At 50.7% G+C, this 12,713-nt stretch overlaps 1 protein-coding gene across 1 annotated transcript in view; it reads right to left on the bottom strand.

The window, feature by feature from the left end:
• Positions 1 to 12,713, bottom strand: part of LOC115096480 (caM kinase-like vesicle-associated protein) — a 189,331-nt gene that overhangs the window by 28,543 nt on the left and 148,075 nt on the right. The window lies entirely within an intron of this gene.

A 12,713-nucleotide genomic window follows, 5' to 3' on the forward strand; every position in this document is an offset into this window, starting at 1 on the left:
CTCTTTTACTCTTCTTTCCCCTGATCTTTTGCTTAATTTCTCTTTACCTACACATACACCTTTCTCTACCAATATGTGGTATCAATTAATGTATAAACATTCTATTACATCGTACCCTAACACTCCTTGTATTGCTTGTTCCCAACATTTCCATACCACTCAAATGGCAGGTTTTGTTCTTACAATACCATTACGCTGCTACTCGGCGCCGTGCCCCTCCCTAGGCGTGCGCGCGCGCATCACTAAAACTTAAGTAGAGCCCGCGGCGGGAACCGAGCCGTGGCCCTGGATGATGATGTCAGCGGAGCACCAGTATTTAAGCCTCGGCTCCGCTCCTTAGCTTTGCCTTTGCAACAGGTCTCGCTGGTTGAGTACTCGTTGCTGTTGTGTTTGTGGCATTGTGGATCCTTGGTCACAGCGGAGATGACTCTGCCCATGGGGAGGAGCCCCGTGGGGAACCACAGTGATAGGCTGAACACAATAGCAGACACAGGATAGATGGAAAGCTTTATTGTACTGCTGTAGATGGTGATGTAAGCAGGAAGGTAAAGCACTGATATCCGTGAAGTGCCAATAAGTTCAACAGGCTCAGGAGTAGTGTCTCACCCAGATGTTCTCGGTAGGTGGGGACCCGCAGTGCAGGCAACGCCGTGGCTGGTGGGTGGCGATGGAGCACCAGATTGTAGAGGTAATCACAGGAATGAAGGCTTCTTCCTGGGGATGAATTGGTGGGACCGGAGTCCGTGGTGCAGGATACAAGGCAGGCAGGCCCTCGAGGAGCGAGTACCTGAAGTCCGATATCCTGTAATGAGAATACAGAGAAAGACCCCCGAGGAGCGGTTGTCTAATTAGCAGAAGACCCAAAGGGTAGTTGGAAGCGAGAGGCCCCCGAGGAGCGGGTGCCTAGAGCTTCTGGAGTAGCAAAGGCCCTTGAAGTGAAAGTGGCATCGAAAATACAAGAACAGCAGCAGTTTCTCGAGGCACTGGCCTCCTCCATTGAGCGTCTCCACTCCCGGCTTGATGCCCTAACCAGAAACCCGGTTCCAGTACCGGCTCCTTCTCATCCACACCCATCTCCTTCTATGCCCAGAGCCTTGTTGGCCCTACCAGTGCCACTGCGCTTCAATGGTGACTCCCAGCTCTACAGAGGGTTCATCAATCAATGCTATATGCAGTTCACTCTGCAGCTCTCTGTCTTCCAGGACGAATTAACCAAGGTCACCTTCATCTTGTCTTGCCTCGAAGGAAAGGCACTGGCCTGGGCTTCCCCCTTGTGGGAGTGATCGGACTCCCTCCTAAGGGAACTGTCTCGGTTCGTGGCCGTGTTTTGATGGACATTTGATGATCCTGGGCGGCATGCCGTGGCAAGCACTAGTTTGTTACATCTTTGTCAAGGTCAACGAAGTCTTTTCGATTACACAATTGAATTTCGGACTTTGGCTTCTGAACTTGCTTGGCAGGAAGACTGCCTACGAACTATCTACCTGGATGGACTAACCCCACAGCTGAAGGATGAGCTGGCTGCACAGAAGCTCCCCTCCTCTCTTGAGGACCTTATAGACTTGATGGGCCGAATTGATCATCGTCTCCAAGAGCGTTACCGGGAGAATCAGATGCCCAAGAAGCCCTCTCGGGTTCGATCCCGTTCGCCACCCACCACCAGCCCTGCCTCCGGTAGGATCTCTATCGTGGCCAAGACGGAAGAGCCCATGCAGTTGGGACATGGGCAGATGTCCCCGGCGGAGATAAACCGGTCTGTGTCTGTACTGCGGAGCACCTGGCCACCATCTACAGGCCTGTCCCGCCTGTCCGGGCCTAAGTTCAGTTGGGGTCCTGCCCCTCAGATGTCTGTACCAGTTACCTTGATCTGGGACTCCCGGTACTTTCCAGTTCTTGCTCTGGTGGACTCCGGAGCCGGAGGTAATTTTTGTTATGTTTTGTTGGTGTTGTGGGCACTTGGTTGTAGTAAGAGATGGAACCTCCTACAGGGAGGAGCCCTGTGGGGACTTGCTGCGATAGGCTGGCTCTAATGGTACACACACAGAAGTCAAGAGAGTCTTTATTATACAGCTGATGATGGAAATAACCCGAGGAGCAGGCAGAGTATCTCTGCACAGAGGAGGGTGGTCCCAGAGGAGTGCTCTCACTGATACTCCACAGTGAGACCTGTGGAGATGAACTCTCACCAGTAGACTGTAGATCCGGTAGTGGTCTGCAGAGTGGGGTATGCCGTGAATCCACACTGTAGATGGCAGGCCTGTAGGGTAGATCTGGTAGTGGTCCGCAGAGCGAGATACGCCGTGAATCCACACTGTAGAAAGGTGAGAGAGAGGCTGGAAGCTGGGATACTCACCCTGTAGCGATAGGATGAGGAAGGTAGGGACCTCCGAGGAGCAGAGGCCCAGGATGAGGCAAGGCCCCCGAGGAGCGGGTACCAAGGGCATCCTAGCTGGAACAAGCTGACCCCGAAGGGTAAAACAGGAACATAGCAAGGCCCCCGAGGAGTGGGTACCTGGGTCGTCCGGAGAGTGTACAGAGCAAAGGCGTCTGTAACCTGAGCGAAATCAGCAAGAACTCGTAGCTGGAACAGAGTTTAGTTTAAATACCCAGAGGTAATGATGTCATGCGGAGGGGTCGCCCCCGAGGTTCCCGCCATGGCATATGTAAAAGGAGGGCCAACGTGTGCGCACGTGCCCTAGGTGATCCCAGAAGGAAAATGGAGAACGCAATCACCCTTGTTGGTCCGGGGACACCGGAGCAGTCGGCGTGTGGAAGCAGAGGCAGCCATCTTGCCAACTGGAAAGGAGAAAGGCAGAAAGAGGTAAGACAGAGAGGCCACAGGTGTCTGCAGCCGACAGGTGCAACAGTACCCCCTTCTTAGGGCCCCTCCCAGGGGGTTTTGGCTTCCTAGGATGTGCTTGATGAAAGAATTGAATCAAGTCTTTGTCAAGAATGTTGACAGCAGATTCCCAGGAATTCTCTTCTGGTCCGTATCCTTCCCACGAGATTAAGTACTCCCAGTGTTTACCTCTCTTGCGCATGTCAAGGACCTCGTGGACTAGATAAACAATATCTTCTTCAGCATCTAGAGGTGCTGGCTCAAGAGTCTTGGGTGAGAATTTGGAAAGGATAAGCGGTTTCAAGAGTGCCACATGAAAGGCATTGTGAATCTTCATGGAGAGAGGTATTTTCAGACTGTAAGTTAATGCTCCCAAGCGTCGGAGAATAGCGAAAGGTCCGACATAGCGTGGCGCGAAGCTCGCAGAGGGTTTTTTAAGTTGAAGGTACTTAGTGCTGAGCCAGACTTTGTCACCTGGCTGGAACTGAGGTGCCTCTCGGTGATGAGCATCATAGTTCTTTTTGGCTCTCTGCCCCGCTTTGAGTAAGAGGTCCTTGATCTGTCTCCAAAGTTGTTGCAGCTCTTCTACCATGGTTTGAGCAGTTGGAGAAGCTATGGACAGAGGCAAAGGTAGTGGAGGTAGCGATTGACGACCATAGACGATCTGGAATGGAGTTGATCCAGTGGCGGAAGCAGGATGGGAGTGTTATGTTTTCGAGGTGTTTGGTGGATTCTTAGGGCAACAGTGTTAGTGACTCCCACGGGGAGGAGCCCTGCGGGGAACTGTAGCACCAGGCTAGACTCAGATGCACAAACACAGAGATAATAACTTTTATTATGCAGCTTGTAGAGTTCACCAGAGGTGGCAGTAGAGAGGAGTTTCTGTAGCAACAGTCTGGGATCCACGGTGGAGGAGACCTGTCCATCAATGGTGTAAGGCTCCGATGCAGGTATTCAGTGAGGAGCTATAAGTGAGACAGACTGGAGATGTTATTACTCACTCTCTTGTAGCTGTAAGATAGAGTTCCCAGCAGGTAGAAGAGTTAGTAGCAGGCACCAGGATAGACAACACAGGCCCCCGAGGAGCGAGTACCTGGATTCAGGATAGGCACCTGGAAATAAGCAAAAGGGCCCCCAAGGAGCGGGTACCCAAGTTAGTAGAATCCCGGAGGGTGTAAAGAGCTTCCAGCAGCAGCGAGAAGCAGCAGAGTAGCTTAGACCGGGCGATTCCAATTCTTGCTAACTCAATGGTGGTTAGCAAATGGGCAGGCTAAATAGTCGGAAGCAGTGACATCACTCGAGGGGGTCGCCCCCAAGGTTCACGCCAACACTGCAATAAAGACATGAGGCGTGCGCACGTGTGTGCCCTAGGAGGCCCTCAGATAGAACATGTCGAGACGCCGTGCCATAGCCGCTCCGGGGATGCTGGAGGGTGCGGCAAGGAGATGCTACGGACACCATTCTCCCGAGGCTGGTGGAGAAATCAGAAATAGAAGTGAGGCATGTGGGACGAAGCCGTCTGAGTCTGATGGACACAACAGGGAGTTCAAGGCGAATTAAGCCCAGGGAAGTAAATCTGCCCAGTTGTTTTGCCTTGAGTTCACATAAGAACGTAGAAATTGCTTGAGTGTCCAATTCATTCTCTCAGTCTGGCCATTGGATTGCGGGTCATAGCTGAGGTTAGATCCAACGAGATGTCAAATTTCTGACACAGTGCCTTCCAGAATTTAGCAGTGAACTGCACACCCCTATCTGACAGGATGTGCCTTGGCATGCCGTGAAGGCGGAAGATGTGTTTCACGAATAACTTGGCTAGTTCCGCAGCCGACGGTAACCCTGGTAGTGCCACAAAGTGGGCCGTCTTCGAGAAGTGATCAACAGTTACCCAAATCGTGTTATTTCCATTGGAAGGTGGTAAGTCTATCACGAAGTCGGTTGCAATATGTGTCCAACATTCTTTAGGCCCTGGTAAGGGTTGAAGGAGACCCCAGGGACATCCGGCCAGAGGTTTCTGCCTCGTGCAGGTAGCACATGAGGCTAGATAAGCTTGTACATCTGCCTTCATCGTGGGCCACCAATAGAAGACCTGAAGCATGGCTAGCATGCGGGCTTGGCCTGAGTGACCAGCCAATCGAGAATCATGTGCCCACCTTAATAGCTTTTTCCTCATACCTCGAGCCACCACAGTCTTACCGGCTGGCGCCGCATGGGTGGCAGCCAAGACCACCTTCTCAGGGCTGATGATGTGGCGAGGTTCATCAGGCACATCTTCTGGTAGAAAGGAACGCGAGATGGCGTCCGCCCGGACATTCTTCTCCACAGGACGGTATTTGAGCAGAAAATCGAATCAGTTAAAGAACAATGACCTCCTTGTTTGCAGATGGTTAAGTCGCTGCGCATGCCATAGATATTCCAGATTTTTGTGATCTGTATATACCATTATTTGGTGTTGGACCCCTTCCAACCATGGAAGCCACTCCTCAAATGCCACTTTAATAGCTAACAGCTCTTTATCTCCAATTCCATAATTTCTCTAGGCTGAAGAAAAACGTCGAGAGAAGAATGAGCATGGATGAAGGGTGTTGGTATCACTGTTCTGGCTTAACACAGCTCCCACGCCAACATCGGAGGCGTCAACTTCGACGATGACTGGGCGATACGGATCGGGATGGCGAAGACAAGGTTTTTTAAAGAAGGCCACTTTGAGAATCTGGAAGGCTGCCATGGCCTCAGGAGACCATTTAGAAGGGTTAGCACCTTTTCTAGTCATGGCAGTGGGAGGAGCAGTTAAGGTGAAGTAATGCTTGATAAATGTATGGTAGTAGTTTGTGAAGCCTAGAAAACGGCGTAATGCCTTTAATCCAGTGGGTTGAGGCCAGTCTTGGATGGTTTTGCTTTTTTTCGGGTCCATTTGAAACCCCTCTTTGGAAACAATATAACCAAGGAAAGGCATGGATTCTTGGTGAAAGGCACACTTCTCAAGCTTTGTGTAAAGGTGGTTGTCACGTAATCTTTTTAGTACCTTGACCACTTCTGCCTGATGCGTCTGAATGTCCTTGGAGAAGATTAAGATTTCATCTAAATATACCACCATGCAATGGTACAGCAGGTCTCGCAGAATTTCATTCATCATATTTTGAAATACCGCTGGTGCATTGCACAAGCCGAAAGGCATGACTAAGTATTCGAAGTGTCTGTCACGGGTATTAAAGGCAGTTTTCCACTCATCCCTGTGCCGGATTCTGACCAGGTTGTAGGTCCCTTTTAGATCTAGCTTGGTAAAGACCTTGGCCCCCTGGAGTCTGTCACACATCTCTGAAATCAGCGGTAGAGGGTAACGTTCCTTGATGGTAATTTCGTTGAGATCCCTGTAATCAATACAAGGGCGAAGGGATCCATCCTTCTTGCCAACAAAAATACCCCTGCACCAGCAGGTGACTTTGAGGATATGATAAACCCCTTTTGTAGGTTTCTTGGATATAGGCCGACATGGCCTCAGATGAGAGGGGGTACACCCTTCCCTTCGGAGGTTCCGAGTTAGGTTTCAAGTTAATTGCACAGTCGAAGGTTCTATGCAGTGGTAGGACATCTGCCGCTTGTTTGGAGAAGACGTCCTGAAATGATTCATATTGAGGCGGAAGACCAGGTAAAGATGGTATAGTAGATACACATGGTAAGGGTGTAACTTTCTTTAGGCATCGGTCATGACAGCCAGAACCGCACTGCGAAAGAAGGAGATATTCTCAGAGTGGAGCGCCCCAGTGTGTAAGCATACGGGCTGCGTAACAAGGGAGACATCCCCAGGTAGAGGCTTGCCATGTATTGACGATAGCAGCAAAGGAGTAGCTGTAGGCATAGTAGGAAATCGTAGATGTTCCACAAGTCTTTTCAGAATAAAATTTCTGCCAGCACTGGAATCCACGAGTGCTAGAGTCTGGAACTCGAGACTTCCTCAGATGAGAGACAAGGGGAGAGATGATGGAGGAGAGGGTGTAGTTAGACCTAGGAAGAGTCCTCCAGCGGATCCTAGATCTGCATGTTTCCCGGACAGATGGGGCAAGTCTGTACAGCATGGCCTGATTGCCCACAGTACATGCAGAGGCCCATACGTCTGAGGTAGTGCCTCTCTTTAGAGGTTAAGTGGCTGCGGCCTAGCTGCATTGGAGAAGGAGGGGTTAGCAATCTGTTGTGGGATCTGCTAGCAGGTTAGCAATCTGTTGGGATTTGCTATGCGGATGGGAGGAGCCAGCAGATGAGAATAGCAGTCTGATAGAATCCCTTCCCCAAAGGGGAGGAATAGCAATCTGTAGTGTACTGCCTCCTATGGGTCTGCTAAGGAATGGCAATATGTTATGATGTAGACTGCAGAGTTGGCAATCTGTACCAGCGGAGTACTAGAGATGGTGCTCAGCTGGACAGAAAGTAGATAGGTGAATCCTTGGGCTGATGGCAGATGACAGCGCCCACAGGAGAGAGTCCCGAGAGGGACCACCGGCTAGGCTGGAGTATGGAGACAGACACAGATAGTTCTTTTATTAGAAAGGTAGTATAACCACCAGAGATGGCAGTAGTGAGCTGGGATGCCCGGCAGGGCTGAAGTCCCTCAGATACTGAAACTGTGATTCCAAGGTTGCTGAGCTGCACAGAAAGTGAGATAGTGAATAGACAGGGTATGCAGATATACATAGCCAGTACTAGGTGATAACTCACATAAGGTCTTGAGATGGCTCAGTAGCTGGAAAGGGTTAGGCCCTCGAGGAGTGAGTACCTGGTTTCAGGGAAAGCTCTGAGAGAGCGGTGGTAACTCACAATAATCTGTATCTGGAATAGCTTCTAGTCAATAGAGAATCTTCAGAGTGTTCAGGAACATAGGCCCTCAAGGAGCAAGTGCCAGTTCCTATATACCTTCTGAAATAGTAACTCACAAATGTCTGTACCTGCGATAGCTTCTGGGCAAGGAGAATCTTCAGTGTGTTCAGGAACATAGGCCCTTGAGGAGCGAGTACCGGTTCCTATCTGTAGTCTGAAATAAGAACTCACAATGTCCGTCTCTTGCAATCTCTTTCAGGCAATGGCGAGTCTTCAGAGAGTTTTAGGAACATGGGCCCTCGAGGAGCGAGTACCGGTTCCTTTCTGTAATCTGAAATAGAGAAAGAGAATGAGGCCCCCGAGGAGCGGGTACCCCTGGTAGGTCCGCAGAGGCAATGTTGCAAGAGTGAAGCTGGTCTGATGGAAATCCCGCAAGCAATCCTTTGGGTGCAAAGTAGTCTTGGACAGCCGAAGCTAGTCCAATCGGAGTCCTTGCTAACTCGATCTGTTAGCAAAAGTAAAGACCTTTTATGTTGGAAGCGGATAAAGTCAATACAGGGGGACGCCCCTGAGGTTCGTGCCCTTGCTGGTACATATTTCGGAGTGCGCGCGCCCTATGTCATCAAGAACATGGCGGATCCGCAGCGTTGAGCTGGCCCAGGGATGCCGGGGAGAAGCAGCATAGAGACGCCATGGCATCAAGCTGTCCATCAGGCATGGAGGGAGTCACCACACAGGTAGAGAGGGTGGAGCGAGGGCGAAAGCAGGCACGAACACAACAATTGGTTCATCCTCTTCACTGGGCACAGAAGGTTGGGTGGACGTCGTATGGACAGTTAGAGGGCAGATACTTCCTGAGGTATGTTTCTTGGAACTCTTTGATTCTTGAGTCCGGTCACGGAGTCGGTGATCCACTCTTCCGCTAGATCAATAAGAGCCTCCAGGGTGTCTGGTAAATCGCGAGCTGCGAGTTCATTCTTTATTTGGGAGTTGAGACCCTCCGGAAATATGGCACGTAAGCATCCCAGGTCCCAGTGGAGTTCTGAGGATAATGTTTTAAATTCAATACCATAGTCCGGTAGGGGTCTATTTGCCTGTTGAAAGTGTAAAAGTGTAGACCCTGCAATAGTCTGGCGTGCTGGGTCGTCACACACTGACTTGAAAAGGGTCAGAAACCCAGACAGGTCTCTCAAGACTGGGTCATTGCGTTCCCAGAGGGATGAAGCCCAGGCCAGGGCTCTTCCTTCTAGTAAAGACAGAATATACATTGTCTTGGAAACAGCGGAAGGAAAGTATTTAGGTTGCAACGAAAAGTGCATGCAGCACTGGTTGAGGAAGCCCCTACACATCTGGGCATCTCCAGAGAAGCATGTAGTGGCAGGTAATGGCATAGTGGTTTGGTCCTTACTCACTTGAGAAGAAGCATTCTTCTCTGGAACAGGATGAGTGCATTCAACTGATTGAAGGCGGTGGTTAATACCTCCAAGGATTTCTGTTGTTCGTTGAGCCGCTGGGCCAGACCAGGAATGGCCTGTAAGGCTGACAGCTGAGCCGGGTCCATGGAGTTAGCAATCTGTTATGTTTTGTTGGTGTTGTGGGCCCTTGGTCGTAGCAAGAGATGGAACCTTCCACAGGGAGGAGCCCTGTGGGGACTTGCTGCGATAGGCTGGCTTTAATGGTACACACACAGAAATCAAGAGAGTCTTTATTATACAGCCAATGATGGAAATAACCCGAGGAGCGGGCAGAATATCTCTGCACAGAGGAGGATGGTCCCAGAGGAGTGCTCTCACTGATACTCCTCAGCGTGACCTGCGGAGATGAACTCTCACCAGTAGACTGTAGATCTGGTTGTGGTCTGCAGAGCGGGGTATGCCATGAATCCATGCTGTAGATGGTAAGCCTGTGAGGTAGATCTGGTAGTGGTCCGCAGAGCGGGGTATGCCGTGAATCCACACTGTAGAAAGGTGAGAGAGAGAGAGAGAGGCTGGAAGCTGGGATACTCACCCTGTAGCGATAGGATGAGGAAGGTAGGGACGTCCGAGGAGTGGAGGCCCAGGACGAGGCAAGGACCCCGAGGAGCGGGTACCAAGGGCGTCCTAGCTGGAACAAGCTGACCCCGAAGGGTAAAACAGGAACGTAGCAAGGCCCCCGAGGGATGGGTACCTGGGTCGTCCAGAGAGAGTACAGAGCGAAGGCGTCTGTGACCTGAGCGAAATCAGCAGGAACGAATCCTTGCTAGCTCATAGCTGGAATGGAGTTTAGAATTTAAATACCCGGAGTTAATGACGTCATGCGGAGTGGACGCCCCCGAGTTTCCCGCCGTGATGTACGTAAAAGGAGGGCCAGTGCGCACGCGCATGCCCTAGGTGATCCCAGAAGGAAAATGGCGAACGCAGTCGCCCTTGTTGGTCTGGGGACACTGGAGTAGTCGGCGTGTGGAAGCAGAGGCAGCCATCTTGCCAACTGGAACGGAGAAAGGCAGAAAAGAGGTGAGACAGAGAGGCCTCAGGCATCTGCGGCCGACGGGTGCAACAATTTTATTCTGAAGGATCTAGTTCAACTACTGGGTATAAAGACCCATCCTCTGGAGACCTCCTTGTGCATAGCATCCATTTATTGAGAACCGCTACCCAGTTGACTATTTCTCACCACAGAGGCAGTTCAACTGTGTACTGGCGCCCTTCACAAGGAAGAAATTGAATTATTGGTACTGGAGAAATCTATTCTAGTCTTAGGGCTACCCTGGCTCCAACGTCACTCCCCTCAATTTGATTTGGGTTCGCTCCAGCTGGTGGAATGGGGATCCACCTGCCACCAGTCTTGTCTATGTAAAGTGGTACCGCCACCTGTGGTTCCTCTGGCAGCCACTTCTTCTGGTATACCCGCTCCCTATGCGGATTTTGAAGATGTATTTTCTAAACAAAAGGCAGATCTTCTCCCACCTCTTCGGAGGTTTGATTGTCCCATAGACCTCCTACCTGGGACCACGCCTCTCCGAGGGCATACCTATCCTTTGTCTCTTCCCGAGATGAAGGCCATGATAGAGTACATTCAAGAAAACCTTGCGAAGGGGCTTGCCCATCCCTCTACATCTCCTACCAGAGCAGGATTGTTTTTCTTGACCGAGAAGGATGGGTCTTTCAAGCCATGTATCGACTACTGCAGCCTGAATTCAATTACACACAAAGACAAGTACCTTCTGCCACTGATCTCGGAACTATTCGATCGCCTGCATGGGGCATCCATATTCACCAAGTTGGATTTACATGGTGTGTACAACTTGGTATGGATTCGCCCTGATGATATTTGGAAAACAGCTTTCAACACCAGAGACGGGCATTATGAATACCTGGTGATGCCCTTTGGCCTCTGTAACGCGCCCGCAGTTTTCCAATGAATGATGAACGAAATTTTCAGAGACTTGCTGCTTACCAAGGTTGTAGCATACCTGGATGACATCCTTGTTTTTTCTAAAGATCTGGCTACACACCACACTGATGTCCGTACCGTCCTTCAATGCTTTCGTGAGAGTCACTTATTCGCAAAGTTGGATAAGTGTTTGTTTGAGAAATCCAGTCTGCCTTTCCTCGGGTACATTATTTCACAACGAGGATTTTCTATGGATCCCGCCAAGCTTAAAGGAATCCAAGATTGGCCGCAGCCCGTGGGTCTTAAGGCTCTCCAATGATTCTTAGCATTCTCAAAATACTATCATCATTTTATTCCACACTATTCTACCTTGGCAGCCCCTCTGACTGCATTGACTCACCTCTAGAGAGAAGAAAGGGGGAGGATGACAGAGAGTAGGTGTGAGAGCGTGGGGAAGAGGGAATGTTGATATGCATGCTCCCTCCTTCCTAACCTCTTAATCTGCTAATCAACAGCAATCTCAGGGTGACCTCAGCTCATAAGTTCCTATGTATGCTGATCCTATCTCTGACGCTGGCCCAGAGCTTGAGGCATGCCGGTAGGGATCCAGATGGTACACACCTGCTCACAGACCCCACACTAATTTCTTTCCAGTGCTGCCATAGGCAGGGAGGAGGAGGAGGAAGGAAGGGGAGAAGAAGACTGGGGATATGTGTCCAGAAAGGGAGGACCTGGGCAGGGGCACTATGGGCTCCCCCACTCTCCAGTGCCCAGGGCTACCTGCCTCAACTAGGCTCCCTCCCCCACCCCCTGCCAAGAGTGCCTATGGGCACCTGTGAACCACTGCAGGGTCCCTGAAGACTGTTTCAGGGCCTGACAACCTCTTTCTACCTATGTTGAGTGAGGCACTTAAGCTCCCTTAATTACCCACGAGTTAGGCTACAAGTTAGGGACACTAACAATGCGACTCATCTAGTACAGTGCTGTGTACATAGATGGAAAGAAATAACTGTTGTTAATTGTTGTACAATACCTATCTACATATTGCAGGATTGGTACTTTGGCTTCTTCTGGTGCAACCAGTAGGAAACTACAGAGAATTTTTTAGAGGTCACGACTGCCTGCGTGTGTTCTGTTATGCCTGTTGGTCGCAGACGGCTGCGACCTCTCATGCTCACCTCTTTTTTCCCTGCACCCTCAATCATCGGAAGAGTGGCAGTTACCGCAAGCCAATGCCGACCTCCTCAATGTCCCTGGGATGGTGTGGGCGATGCCGACCGCCATCTTGGATCCGGAATCACCTAGGCGCGCGCACAAGGGCCTTCTTTGTACACGTCATGGCAGGAACCTTAGGGGCGTCTCCTCTGGATGAAGTCAAATCGATGCTGTACTTAAGCCAACCGGCCCTCTGCTAATACGAGTTAGCAAGGAGTCTCCTCGTTGCTGAATCCACTCTACTCTTGGACCTTCAGTTCTGGATTTCCCTGTTGGGCATTGGACGCTCTGGGTACCCGCTCCTCGGGGGCCCTTCCCCGTTCCTGGCTATCTGCTCCTCGGAGGGCCTTTCTGCCTTAAGAATCTACCTGACCCTTTTCTTGGGACTTTATCTTGGAACTTCCATTTGTGAGTACTTTTTAGACTTCAACGACTCAAGCTTTTGCTGAAGCTTTCCTGCGGCGTACCCTGAACCTTG

This window comes from Rhinatrema bivittatum, chromosome 1, assembly GCF_901001135.1.
Source record: "Rhinatrema bivittatum chromosome 1, aRhiBiv1.1, whole genome shotgun sequence".
Lineage (NCBI taxonomy): Eukaryota > Metazoa > Chordata > Amphibia > Gymnophiona > Rhinatrematidae > Rhinatrema > Rhinatrema bivittatum.